The 12,669-nt window shown below is 46.3% G+C and overlaps 1 protein-coding gene across 2 annotated transcripts in view; it reads left to right on the forward strand.

The window, feature by feature from the left end:
• Window positions 1-12,669, forward strand: part of LOC138223971 (myosin heavy chain, non-muscle-like) — a 297,800-nt gene that overhangs the window by 22,412 nt on the left and 262,719 nt on the right. The window lies entirely within an intron of this gene.

Here is a 12,669-nt window from a genome sequence, read left to right on the forward strand (position 1 = left end):
ATAATAAAAGAGCAAATCACTTAGTAGGAGGATTTAAAGGACGTTAGGAGCCGAGAATAGCTCTGACTGGAGCCTAGTGCGTAAGTCCACCCTAGGGCAAAAGCATCAATGCTGGCGTTCTGGGGATGGTAAGTTACTTATCTGGGAGGAGAGTTGCACGTGTTCTCGTTCCTTTCTTGTGAACAGTGCAAGGTACAGTAAGTCCTCTCTAAAGACTCTGAGAGGCATTTAGATCTGGAGGTAACAGACGCCCCTAGTTGCATGAGTGCAGCAATGCATAGTTTTTTTCCAAGTGTAAAGCAATTGTCTATGAGCTGTTACCTCACATGACACAGTAAGAAACTGTACATGTGTGCTAACTGGCTGTCTGATGAAGCAGTGGAGGTGTCTGATTATATATCAGACAAATGCAAGTTAAAGAATGTGAGGAAAAGCTGAAAAAAAGCACAGACTGTCAGATGGTGTTTGGGCTGAACAGTGGTGTAAGGATAAACAGACAGATATTGGAATAAGTGATATTGTGTTTATAAAAAGTTACACTGTTGAAGGAGATACATGTAGAGGTGAAACAAAATACAGTGCATTTACGCTAAAACCAAAACTATAATGTTCATGAGGTGTAACACATAATCTAATAATTTAAGGGTGTAGTACAAAAAATATTCAAGAGTTGTATGTGTGTTTTATGAATTTGTGTGCCGACGTGTGTGTGTGTAAAAGACCTCAGTGCGTAACTGTGAGTTTTGGTACAGTAAATGACGCTGCGAGTGTGTTTAGCCAGCCGGACTGGCTAGAGACTTTACTAAAGAAACTTGACTAAAGCAAATCAAAATCAACTTTAGTGACTAGGAAACATAAGAGCGTCTAAAACGTATAAGTACAAATACCAGCACAGTACAGGTGGACCTAAATGAGTTATCTAAACATAGTATTTGTATTAAATTAATTTAAACAAAAGTTGAAATATATTAAGACAGTACAGTCCCGCAGTGGTTAGCATTTGTGCTTTGTACTACTTAGGCTTAGGTTCAATTAAAGGGGTGATTCCTCATTGGTAATTAAGCAGAATTATTTGAGTGGCTTGAAACCAGATATCGCTAAAATGCTGTAAATTCAGAATCATGACTGGTGGATAACACCACTGTGAAATTTGCAGAACTGGCTAAACTCTGCCGACAGATTGAGATAAATAAGGTGGCTAAGGTACGGAAATAGACAGGGTAACCAGGGGAGATCTCTGGTTTGCAATTATTGTAAAAAAATACAGGTCATTTTAAGAGAATCTGTAGACAGTGCATGCAGGATGAAGAAAGCAGGGATTTGCCCTGTGGTTCATTTGACAGGGAAGAACAGGAAAAAAATCATCTCCCAGCTAAGAGATTTGTCTGATGAGGATAAACAGTCTTTTGAGAGAGCTCCCTTGTAGCCTCCCTTAGTCTATCCCAGTCAATTGGGCAAAATGAGTTAAAGCTAAAATGTACTATTAATAGGGTGTCTGTTTCTCTGTTATGGGATACTAGAGCACAATTGTCATGCTTCTCTCATTTCACTGCTCAAAGGTGTGGTGTAGAGTATATGGGGAGACAGCAGGAGGCCACAGGAGTAGGGGGGCAGCTAGCTGTGCTCTCTAAATACAAGGTCGTTACATTGATTTAGGAGGAGACGTGCACTTTATCACTCAAATGTGGGTGGGTTCCACTGGGATGCCCTGCAGCATTTGCAGGGAATTACTTTATACAGAACAGTGTATCACGTGGCTTTGAGACAGCACTTACATCACCTACTGCGACTGACCTCTGTGATCATTCAGTATGTCGATGATATTCTGATTGCTTCCCCTGATGAGGAAACCCACAAGTCTGAGCTGCATCAGGTTTTGGAGATTCTAGCTAAAAAGGGACAAAAAGTTAGTTACGATAAGGTCCAACTGTGTTTAGGATTGTGTAATTTTAACAAGGCCTGGATGGACTCTTTTTACAGAGTGAGCACACCTCATAACAGATCTGCTTAAGGGGGGAGTGCAGTCCAAGAACAAGATTGCCTTGGATACAGCAGCAAAAGCTGCCCGTAATAATTTGAAACAAGCTCTTTTACAGGTGTTAGGACTGGAGTTTCCTCAGATGGATCAACCACTCCTTTGTATGTAAGTGTGGAAAATGGGTTCTGGGCAGCTGTGCTGACGCAGGAGCATGGAGGTAGGCACCTCCCGGTGGGATACTATTCAGGAACATTAGATGCTGTTGCCAAAGGGTGGGGTGGCCTTGAAGATTTAATGAAGATTTAATATTGTTTACCGATGGGTCCTTTCTGGTGCATGAGGGAGGCGGGCAGCCCTGGGAGTGCAGGAGTCTCTTGAGACCTCTGTTGGTAGAAAAGGGACAGTTACAGGACATTCAGGCTGAGGCCTCCAGAACAGAGAAATGCAAATGGTTAGAAAAGAATGTGGGGCTGCATGATAATTATGTCAACTACAGCTCAGGTGCGGGTGCTACAGCTCAAACTTCCTGCTCCTGAGGGACCTTTCATGCACTGGCAAATTGACAATTGTAGCTTGCCAGTATGTAAAGGGAAAACTGGACTCTTAAAGATTGTGGATCTGTTTTCCCGGTGGGTTGAGGCCACTGCCTCTTTAACTGCCCAGCCGCTTGGATTCTGATCAAGGGACATACTTAACAGGGAAGGTGTGTCAGGCTGTGGCTGCGTTGTTAGGGGTGAGATGGGACCTTCATTGCCCCCATCACCCTCAGTCTGCAGGAACGGTGAAACGAATGAACAGAACTCTGAAAGACTGACAAGATGTTATCTAATGACTGAAGGAACACTGTGGGTAGATGCTCTGCCTATGGTCCTGTGTAGCCTGCTGGCTGAATCAAACAGAACTGTGGGACTGAGCCCATTTGAGATCATCATGGGCCGACCAATGAAACTCCCTGGAGGGCCAAATTTGGCTAATAGATTGGTGAGTTTGCTATCTAATTCTCTATTGCAGTATTGTAGGTTCTTAACTAAAGTGGTGCACGGGGCTGGTGAACAGGTGCTGGATGCTTGGGGACTTCCAGTTGTAGTGGTTTGATGGGTTTACTGAGACAATTATTGTTAGGAATCCCTGATGGGAAGATACACGGATCCTGTGCAGATGCAGGCACGGGTGATAGATGAGGCAGGCGAACAAACCAAAACGAGAGGCAAGGTCGGAGTCAAAAGGCGAAAGGCAAGTCGTAATCCAGGAAGTTCTCCGGTAGCAGACAGTCCGAGGCGAGAGGCGAGGTGCAAAGTCGAAAAGGCAGAAGGGGAATCCAAAATCCAGAATAAACGTGGTACGGGGAAAAACGCCAGGTAGAGCTCTCAAGGAGTGGACTCAATACCGAGCAGTGGGAAACAGGTGAAGAGGGTATAAATAGCACTGCGCACCGCACCGTGAGTGTGCGCAGGTGGTTTAACTCGTGCGGCGGCGTTTGTTAATAATCACCTGCTGCTGGGGCTGATTAGCTCGCTTACGATTTGATCTTGACTGCCTGGTGGTCGTGACAGTACCCCCCCTTCACGGGCGGCTCCCAACGCCCGAGACGGCCGATCGGGATAGTCCCTGTGGAAGTCTCCGATTAGCGTAGGGTCCAAAATATCCCTCTCCGGAACCCACGCTCTTTCTTCAGGGCCATAACCCTCCCAGTCAACCAGATACTGAAGGGTGCCACGGTTCCATCTAGAGTCGAGGATCTTGTGGACTGTATATGCCTGGTGCCCCCGAATGCGACGCGGGGGTGGCGGGCGACGTTGGGGAGCCGCAAGAGGTGAGCAGTAAAAGGGTTTCAGGAGTGAGACGTTGAAAGACGGGTGGATTTTAAGGGTGGAGGGAAGTGCAAGACGGAAGGTAAATTGGGGTGATCCGGGAGAGTATCCTGAAGGGGCCGATTTACCTAGACCCGAGCTTCTTGGAAGGCAGGTGTAGAGGTAGGTTCCTTGTTGAAAGCCAAACAAACTGTCCTCTGCGAAAACATGGGGCTGGTCTGCGGTGTCGGTTTGAGAATTTGGCCTGGCGCTGGGTTGACTTGGTGAGAGCCGTCCTCGCCATTCTCCAGGTCCTGCGCAGCTTGGAAATATATTGACGTACCGACGGCACAGCCGTGTCCGGAGGGGTGGCAGGAATGAGAGTGGGTTGATAACCTAGTGAACAGAGGAAGGGAGAGAGACCTGTGGATTAGGAGGTAAGAGAATTATGGGCATATTCTGCCCAGGGAAGTAGTGATGACCAGTCATCCTGCGAGTTGGAGGTGAAGGCTCTCAAAAAGGTAAGGAGACTTTGGTTGGTCCGTTCCACCTGACCGTTGGCCTCAGGATGATAACCCGAAGTCAGAGATACATGGGTCCCTAAAGCTTGGCAGAACGCTTTCCAAAAGGCCGAGACAAATTGAGGTCCCCTGTCTGAGACCACATCGTTGGGCAACCCATGTATCCGAACGACCTGTTGCACAAACAGTGATGCCATTTCCTGGGCTGTGGGCAATGCTGGGAGGGGGACGAAATGGGCTGCCTTGGAAAAACGATCAGATATCACCAAGATTACCGTATGACCTTGACTGCTAGGAAGGTCCGTAATGAAGTCCACGGCTATGTGGGACCAAGGGCGGTGTGGGATCGGAAGAGGGTGAAAGAGACCGGTCTTCTTGGCACGCGGAGTCTTGATCCTGGCACAGACCGGGCAAGCTCGGACGTACTCTGCAGCATCTGATCGCATGGAAGGCCACCAGAAATCTCTGGTGAGTAAGTCCAGAGTGCGTCTGCACCCGGGATGGCCTGCAAACCGAGAGTCATGCCCCCATTGCAGGACAGCAGAACGCAAGTTCAAAAAGCTTATCCGGGGGGCAGCACAAGGGAACTATAGCTCCTTTGAGGGCACGTCTGATCTGATCTTCAATAGAGCAGTGGATCGCCCCGAGGATTCTGTTAGATGAAATGATTGGTTCCGGTGTGTAATCCAGATCAGGGGGATCATGGAGCCGAGAGAGAGCATCAGCCCTCCCATTCTTCGAGCCCGGCGTATAGGTGATCACAAAATTAAATCGAGAAAAGAAAAGAGACCAACGGGCCTGACGGGAATTGAGGCGTTTGGCCGACTGAATGTAGGCCAGGTTCTTATGGTCCGTGATAATGACAAAGGGGTGATGAGCCCCCTCCAACCAGTGTCTCCATTCCTCCAGGGCCAGCTTGATAGCCAAGAGTTCACGATTACCGACATCATAATTAACCTCGGCCGGGGAGAGTTTCCTTGAAAAGAAGGCACAGGGATGTGGAATGTGCTTATCCCCGTGGCGCTGAGAGAGGACTGCCCCAACCCCATAGGCTGAGGCGTCCACCTCCACAATGAATGGCTGAGAGGGATCCGGGTGTCGTAGAAGTGGTGCCGAACTGAAGAGTTGTTTTAAGCGTATAAACGCCTGGTTAGCCTCCGGGTTCCATTTACCCAAGCCTGGTCGATTGCGGGTTAGTGCGATGACTGGCGCCACGACGGAGCTAAAGTTCCGGATGAAACGTCTATAAAAGTTGGCAAAACCTAGAAAACGTTGAATTTGCTTTAAGTTACGAGGGGCTGGCCAGTCATTGATGGCCGCCACCTTAGCAGAGTCCATCTCTACACCAAATGAGGAAATGATGTAACCCAGAAAGTGAATTTTAGAGGCGTGGAAAACGCACTTCTCAAGCTTGGCGTAGAGTTTGTTATTAATGAGTCTAGTCAGGACCTCCTGGACGTGGTGGACATGATCCCTAGGGTTGGCAGAAAAGATGAGGATATCATCCAGGTAAACCAAAACAAAATTCCCAATAATGTCCCTAAAGATGTCATTCATGAATGACTGGAAGACAGCCGGGGCATTAACAAGACCAAAAGGCATCACCTGATATTCATAATGTCCATGGGTGGTCATAAAGGCCGTCTTCCACTCATCCCCTTCACGTATCCTGATTTGGTTGTAAGCCCCCCGTAGATCTAATTTCGAGAAGATGGAGGCTCCCCGTATGGACTCCAAAGCGGCTGGAATTAACGGCAGGGGGTAACGATGTTTAACCGTAATGGAGTTCAGTCCTCTGTAATCAATACACGGCCGCAAGGAGCCGTCCTTCTTCCCAATAAAGAAAAACCCGCACAGGCTGGAGAAGAGGAGGGACGAATGAATCCTGACTCCAGAACTTCCTTAATATGGTCTTGCAAAGCCTGATTCTCTGCCTGAGTGAGAGGGTAGATCCGTCCTTTAGGTGGAAGGGTTCCCGGGAGCAACTCTATAGCACAGTCACAGGTACGGTGAGGTGGAAGCGAAAGAGCCTTCCGCTTATCAAAGGCTTGTTTCAGATGCCTGTATTGGGGTGGGATGGTAGAGTGCTCCTCCATAGAGGTTACTGCAGCAGCAACCTTAACCGGCTGACGACAACAGTTGACATGACAGGAGTGGCTCCAGGCAATGAGCTCGTTCTTGTCCCAGGAGATGTGGGGATCGTGCTTCTTGAGCCAGGGAAGACCTAGGATTACCGGGTAGGCAGGCGAGTCCAGGAGAAGGAGTGAAATTTCCTCAACATGAGTAGCACCAACTGTTAGAGAGAGAGGGACGGTCTGCCATGTAATCCGTCCAGGTGCAATCGGGGATCCATCCAGAGCTTGAATACAGATCGGGGGTGAGACCGGAGCCAGGGGAATATCCCACTTCTTAGCAAAAGTGACATCTATAAAGTTCCCCGCTGCCCCTGAGTCAACAAAAACCAGAAGGGGAAGTTGTGCGTCAGCCCAAGAAATTTCAGCTGGGAATAAAGGGCCTGACGAGTTTTGAGAAAAAAACAGCACTACTGACTCTAACAGTAGGCTGCGGAAGGGTTCGAGAGGGATAAGGGGGTCTCAAGGGACAAGCAGAGAGAAGGTGATCAGGTGCAGAGCAATAGAGACACAGTCCCTCCCGACGGCGCCTTTCCTTTTCCTCCGAGGAAAGGGGTGCATGATGCCGAGTGGGCACCGTGGGGGTAGTACCTTCAGGACGGCCAGGACTGCTTCCATCATGACTCTCTGCTCTCCGCAGCTGAATGCGGGTGTCCAGTTCAACCACCTGAGCGATTGCTGATTCGAGAGAGCGGTTGTGAATTGGCGAGAGCACCAGGTGGTCCTTTAGATCTTCAGAGAGACCCTTATAAAAAAGGCAAATCAGGGTTTCAGGGTTCCAGTCAGACTCCGTGGCGAGGGCTTGGAAGTCAGCCACATAATCATTCAAAGATCCATCACCCTGACGAAGCGAGGCGAGCCGGAGATGAGTCAGGTCCGGGTTGACTGGAGAAAAACGTGCCTGGAGCTGGTCAGCAAAAAGCTTGAAATCAGCAAACTGAAAGTCTCCCCTAGCAAGCAACACAGCTGCCCAGTCCAGAGCCTTGCCAGTGAGCAAGGAAAGGGCGAAACTGATCTGCTCCCGGGGAGAAAAAAAATGCTCAGGATGCAACCATAAAGTCAAGGAGCATTGCGCAATAAAACCCCTACAGCCCGCGGTGTTGCCGTCATATCTTTCCGGGAGAACAAACGGTGAGACTACGGGAGAGGTGGGCGGGGTTACAGGGATTGGAGCAGTGGTCTGTGCTGGAGGCGAAGGGACAGGTGAAGGCGGAAGGTTAGCGACGTGATTGGAGAGAATGTGAAGCGAAGATTGAAGCTGGGTGAGAGCTTGGGAATGGCGATTGAAAAGTGAGCAAAAAGCTTGTGCGTCCGCGGGATCCATCTTTAGGCTCGGTATTCTGTTAGGAATCCCTGATGGGAAGATACACGGATCCTGTGCAGACGCAGGCACGGGTGATAGATGAGGCAGGCGAACAAACCAAAACGAGAGGCAAGGTCGGAGTCAAAAGGCGAAAGGCAAGTCGTAATCCAGGAAGTTCTCCGGTAGCAGACAGTCCGAGGCGAGAGGCGAGGTGCAAAGTCGAAAAGGCAGAAGGGGAATCCAAAATCCAGAATAAACATGGTACGGGGAAAAACGCCAGGTAGAGCTCTCAAGGAGTGGACTCAATACCGAGCAGTGGGAAACAGGTGAAGAGGGTATAAATAGCAGTGCGCACCGCTCCGTGAGTGTGCGCAGGTGGTTTAACTCGTGCGGCGGCGTTTGTTAATAATCACCTGCTGCTGGGGCTGATTAGCTCGCTTACGATTTGATCTTGACTGCCTGGTGGTCGTGACAATTATTAATTGTAGCAGTAATCACGAGATTGTTCGTTGGGGCATTTAGAAAATCAATCGTCAGAACAACTAACAACGTACACACACGGGTTCAATACACGAGATACATTTATTAATATAAATTGTGCACCAAACATATACTAGTCTGCCTGGATACGAGCGGCAGACCTTACTGTGAGGGTTATCAATATACAAGGTATATAATCTCGAAGAGATGCAAACACAAAGAGATACACAACAGAGAATATATGTCAATATATATCGTTCGGTTACCAAATCGCTAATCAGTGTTATTACCCACTGTTACTCTAAACTTGGAAGTAAATACATTACTCATGAATTAAATTGATAACAACTTGTGTTGAGGTACAATTGAATTCTCGAGACGCAATGTAGAACATGGGGTTTACTTATCCACTGTGTATGGATTTGGAATTTCCCAGCATGAACACCAAACCAGCTGACAGGCTCTGTTGCAGCCTCTGTTCCAGCGGTTGTCCGATGGGCGTTGTGTCGGCGTCCTCTGGCTACCGGCCAACCAGTCGAGGTGCAGCTCGGAGTAGGACGGGCGGAGGAATCTGACTGCGGCGCGCAGGGCAGTCGTTGCTCCGAGGGGATCTACCAGCAGTCCGGCTGGCTAGTAGAAAGTCTCTATGCACAGAGTGTGACCGCGAGTCCTCACAAGTCACTCTTTTGCTTGGGAAGAAGCTGGTTCGTTCCCGGTCCAGCACTGCTTCTGAATAAGCTATTCAGGTTGTCGACGAGGGTCCAACTGTAGGCTGCCGTTGATCAAGCGGAGCATTCACGTTGGTAGAATTCTGAGTACGTACGGGATCCTCGGCCTCGCGCTTAGAACAAAGTCCAAGTCCTTTTGCAGACAACAGCAGTTGTCACGTGATTGTCTCTGAGGATGCATGAAAATGGCCAAGGAGAGCCCCGATCTGAGCTTGCGCTCCCTTTTTGACCAAGACACAGATGTGTGCTGATTGGTTGAGAGTTTGGCGGGCATTGGAGACCCACGTGGTATTACCACGCCCTGCCAGTCCCTGATTGGTTGGTCAAGATGAGATATAAGTCACTTACTCTTGACACTTAGGAATGCAGTCCAGATGTCCATTCGGCACTCCCTAGACTGATAGGCGCCAATGGATGACCATTGATCATGATAGCCGGGCTTAGCTAAGTGCATCCCCGTCTGGGAGCTTGTTCCTTATCAAAAGAAAACATCTTAAATCAGCCTGCTTGAATACTTTCTCTGTGGCTGCCCCACAGAGATGGAGGGTGAGATGGGGCCTCCTTTAGGACAGCATACCAACGCTTAATTCGGTCTTATTAACAAGCATTGCCGCTACACAGTAGAGGGAAGACATGACCTGATACCTGACGAGTGGGTGTGAGTGAAAAAGATGCCCTGAGAGACATTGCAACCCAGCTGAGAGGGACCATACCAAGTGCTACAGTCTACCAACTCTGCCATCCGAATGACTGGGCGAGATCGCTGGATCCATGCATTGCACTGTCACCGAGCCACTGCACCAGAGACTGAGTGAACAGAAATAATGCTGTTGCTATTCTTTCTGTGTCTTACGGGCTTCTTAAGAGCGGCCAACAGTGTGCTTGTTAGGCCTGAGGAACATCACTCTGATATTGGGGAATATGGTATCAACACATTCTTGGCATTGTCATATCTATCAGCCACAAATTATAATCAAAGTTAATGTTGGGTCTGTATTGCTATACCGAGATCCTGACGATTGATCTCAACATGGCTGAGGTCTGTGTTTGGGTTCTGGGGTGGAACTTTGTTACAGTATCTATTTGTAGGGTTAGTATTGCTTATACAGTATGTGCAATTGTAATCGTCACTTGCGGTAAGACTTTAATCACGTCTTGCTGTAATTGTGTAACTCACAAAGTCATGGTAATGCATGCCTGTACTCCTAAAAAGGCGAAGTCTGCCTCATGTTGTTTGTGTAGTACTGAAGGGGGGGAATGAAGAAAGATAGGAAATGTGAAAAAATGGTTTACTTGTTTCTTTATGCACAAAGACTTCTTTTGGTACAAAACATTCCATGCTTAAGCTCTTTTGAGTTATGGCAGGAATGGGAGTTAACTGATAAGAGATTCCAAGTATAAGATAGAGACTCCCTAACTATGGGAAGATAAGACTGGCCATTCAAAGTGTTCAAGATCTAGAGAATGTCCAAACACAGGTGACCTTCCCCCATTACCACTGTAACAATTTGCGTCAGAAATGGATGAAGTTTGCTATATAAACTGGAGCTTTGTACCTATAATTTTGAACAACTCTTTGAATATACTGTACCTAGCATGCAATTAAACTCACTTGTTTCAACTTCATCTCGGGGTCCAGAACTTATTTGTTTGTTACAACAATGGTAACCCCCCTACATCTCAGCAAACATCCCCTTCTGTTTTAAAGATGGAAATGTTTACAATGTCAGGTGTTGCACACTTTATCTAAACTCTTAGAGACACTTCCTAGTCACCTATAGCAGTAACAATACTAACATAAATCTCAATCACAATAGGTAAATTTAAAAAATAAAATGAATGAAAATGTAGCAAATTTGTTTTTATAGGCAAATCAATACACAAATGTTTACAGTAAGAAAACATGGATTCATTTTTTGTTACTATTTCATTTCCAAAGTGCTGTTGTCAGAGTGCTCTGAGTCTCTTCACCCAGTAGATTTGTTACAGCTATGCACTGGCTGAAAACTGGCCAGGCTCCACAGCTCCTGGTTTATGATGCAACAAACCATCAGTCAGGAGTTCCTGATTGATTCACTGGCAGTGGGTCTGGAACAGCCTCTACACTGATAATCATTTTGTGTGTGTAGATGTATTTAAGTACTAAGCTTAACAGGCTATGAAACTGAAAATTGGAAATAAAAAAAATTATGTTAATTAATAGTATAGCTTTTTAATATTTAATATTTTAAGCATAACCAGATAACTATTTTTATCTTGTAATATTTATTATATAAAATGCAATCCAATCAACTCCATTTCTAAAGACAGATCACAGACACTATTGTGAGACACTGGGGATCTGGATGTTTTTCATTTAGATGTGTTAATCAAACAGAACCACAAAAACACTGACTACCATTATTAGTATTGACCTCAAGAGGGATGCAGGGCACATCAGTGCTGTCTCCCCTGTAACAGCACCATGATTTCATCAGTGAAACAGGCTTAATTTCCAACAATCGTCAACTCAGTTCTCCCATTGCTGACATTTGTCTCCTCCTAGCTATGTAAAAACTGCACCGTGTTTAGATTTCTTATTCAGCACTTGAAGGATTTTAGTCTGAAACATTCTGATATTTTAATAATTTAAATGGTGTGTATATAATAAAAACCGGAAGGAAACAAAATCTCCTTGAAGGAGATCTGTTTCTCTTTATAAATTTGGTGAACTTCTTACACAAGGCACTTCTTTTAAATAATTTGTAAGTAATTTTACCCCCACTCTGTGAAAAAAATGAAAGTTCAAAAATGTGGTGTCAGTTCACATGCCTTGAACAACATTCCACAGTAAACGAAAGAACATTATACATGTGATGCCTCTTGATTATTCATAGTGAAGTATGAGATCTCTCCCCCACAAAATGATCATTACTACTACTGGGAAGCTTATAATGGAGTGGAGTGGTGGCACTGTGGTTAAGGCTCTGAGGGTAGAAGGTTGCCGGTTATAATGCCATGGCTGGCAGAGAAATTCTATTCTGTTGGGCCCCTGAGCAAGGCTCCAGGGGTGCTGTATAAATTGCTGACCCCCAGCTTCTTGTGTGTCTTGTGGAGAGCAAGATGGATTATGTGAGAAAACAAATTCCTAATGCAAGAAATTGTATCATTCAGGTGGAGCCCCTGTTACCTGCAAAGAACTTCTGGTGAAGTGTCCAGAAAAGCCCTATGTATGTGCAAGTAATTATAATTATGATTATTATTAAAATTAAAGAATTGCACATATAATTTCTTTGCCTGTTTTATTAGAATTGCACACCAACACATTATTCTTCATCAACAGTTTTATATCTCCAGTCATTGTACATTTTAAATTTTCTAGAGCCAAAATAAATTTGAGTGCAGTTACTTGAATACATTTGAATCAAACTCTGATACTTTTGTCTTGTTTTACTTGTTTTTTTGTTTATTTAACAGCGCAGGAGTGGGAGGAGCCACAGTGAGTACCGGTAAAAGTCAACGCCCCATCTGAGGGGGCAGAGACACTGGTGTGAGGTTAGCGAAAAAAAACCCCACAAAAAACACAAATAGGGCTGGAAAAAGATTTTAAAAAACGCTAAAGAAAAAATACACCGCTTAGCACAGCAGTGGCCAGGCTGGACATACCCTATTTAACAGGGTCTTGTCTGGGAGAGCAGGGAGTGTAAGGCCTAAATAAAAATAAAACCTCAACCTGTCTCGGTGAAAGATGCATGGCA

Source organism: Lepisosteus oculatus, chromosome 18 (genome assembly GCF_040954835.1).
Source record: "Lepisosteus oculatus isolate fLepOcu1 chromosome 18, fLepOcu1.hap2, whole genome shotgun sequence".
NCBI lineage: Eukaryota > Metazoa > Chordata > Actinopteri > Semionotiformes > Lepisosteidae > Lepisosteus > Lepisosteus oculatus.